This window comes from Suncus etruscus, chromosome 11 (genome assembly GCF_024139225.1).
Source record: "Suncus etruscus isolate mSunEtr1 chromosome 11, mSunEtr1.pri.cur, whole genome shotgun sequence".
Taxonomy (NCBI): domain Eukaryota; kingdom Metazoa; phylum Chordata; class Mammalia; order Eulipotyphla; family Soricidae; genus Suncus; species Suncus etruscus.
Genome location: NC_064858.1, coordinates 46,390,014 through 46,391,919, shown reverse-complemented (window position 1 = coordinate 46,391,919; position 1,906 = coordinate 46,390,014). Strand labels below are relative to the sequence as shown.

Sequence of the window (1,906 nt, the reverse complement as noted above, 5' to 3'; positions counted from 1 at the left end):
GCTAAAGCAATTATTGGGAAAGGAAAATGGGAGGCATTACTTCTCCCAATTTTAAACTGTATATAAACAAAGCAATAATTATCAAAACAGCATGGTATAGGAATAAATAGAGATCCTCAGATCAGTGGAATAGACGAGTATTCAGAGAATACCCCCATATATACAATAATTTAATCTTTATAAAGGGGCAAGAAATTCAAAATGGAGCAATGAAAACCTCTTTAACAAGTGGTATTTTCACAACTGGTTAGCCACTTGAAAAAAGCGAACTCAGATCCTATCTAACACCATGCACAAAGATCAAATCAGTCCTTAAACCATAGGGTATATAGAGCAACATGTAGATAAAACAGTCTACGAGACTGAGACTAATGGAATTTTCAAGGAGGAAACAGCACTGTCCAAACAAGTGGAAGCAGAGATAAACAGATGGGAATATATTAAGCTGAGCAAAGGAAATAGAGCCTAGGATACAAAATCCACTCACAGAATAGGAGAAACTACTCAATACCCACCAGACAAGGTGCTAATATTGAAAACTTACAAGGTACTTACAGAACTTAATAAAAAAAAATATAGCCCCATCAAAAATGGTGAGAAGAAATAAACTGATACTTTCTCAAAGAAGAAATGCAATGGCCAAAAGATGCATGAAAAAATTCTCCACATCACTATTTATCAGGGAGATTCAAATTAAAACAACAATGAGGTACCATCTCACACCACAGAGATTGGCACACCTTATAAAGAGCAAGAACAATGTGGGCTGGCAGAAATGTGGAGAGAAATGAACACTTATTCACTGCTGGTGGGAAAACCATCTAGTCCAGCCTTTATGGAAAAAAATATGGAGATTCCTCACAAAACTGGAAATTGAGTTCCCATATGAGCCAGCTCTAGGACTCCTAGGGATATGCCCTAGAAACACAAAAATTCAATACAAAAATCCCTTCCTCTGCCACAGGCTGTGTTCTTTACACTGACTGTATAGAAAGAGGAGGTACAGTAAATGCACCCCATATACACCTCAAACCAGGCCCTTTGCCTGGTCTGTATTGTGAATTGGGGGACAAAAAATCCCTTCCTTATACCTATATTCATTGCAACGCTGTTTACAATAGCCAGACTCTGGAAACAACCAATATGCCCTTCAACAGATGAATGCCTAATGAAACTGTAGTACATTTACACAGTGGAATATTATGCAGCTGTCAGGAGAGATGAAGTCATGAAAATTTTCTGTACATGGATGTACACAGAATCCATTATGCTGAGTGAAGTAAGTCAGAGGGTGAGAGATAGATGCAGAATAGTCTCACTCATCTATTTTTAAAAAAATTAAAGACATTATTGTAATAAGGATTTGAGTCAATAGTGGTAAGGGCTGAAAGGGAGAGAAGAGCCAGCTCACAATTTGTACCTCACCACAAAGAGTGGTGGATGATGTTAGGAAAATAACTACACTAACAACTAGCATAAAAATGTAAAAGAATGAGAGATGTAGAATGCTTGTCTTGAATACAGCTGAAGCAGGGGAAGTTTGGTGGTGGGAATGTTGCACTGGTGAAGGGGGGAGTGTTCTGTTTATGACTGAAACCCAACTACATACATGCTTGTAATCATGGTGCTTTAATAAACATTTTATAAAAAGTAAATAAACAATGGAGGTACTACTCAACTGACAGATTAAGGTAAATTCCTTTTATCTGTTACAACATGAGGGCATCTAAAGAGAATTACTTAGTTACAGAAGAGAGAGAAACATACTGTATTATTTTATTCATAGGTTTTATACAGAGAAACAAAACACGATTGAATTAAATAAAACAAAAATTAACTTTTAAACTAGAAGACCAATTTAAAATAATGAACGGAGGAAAAGGTGTATCAATTGAGTAAAGGTGTC

General features: G+C 36.4%; 1 non-coding gene across 1 annotated transcript; it reads left to right on the top strand.

Annotated features, from left to right (window-relative positions):
• Nucleotides 1-947: 947 nt before the first annotated feature.
• LOC126023184 (small nucleolar RNA SNORA51) lies at nucleotides 948-1,075 on the top strand. Its single transcript, XR_007500389.1, has one exon. It is a non-coding gene; the product is annotated as a small nucleolar RNA SNORA51 (small nucleolar RNA).
• Nucleotides 1,076-1,906: the final 831 nt, after the last annotated feature.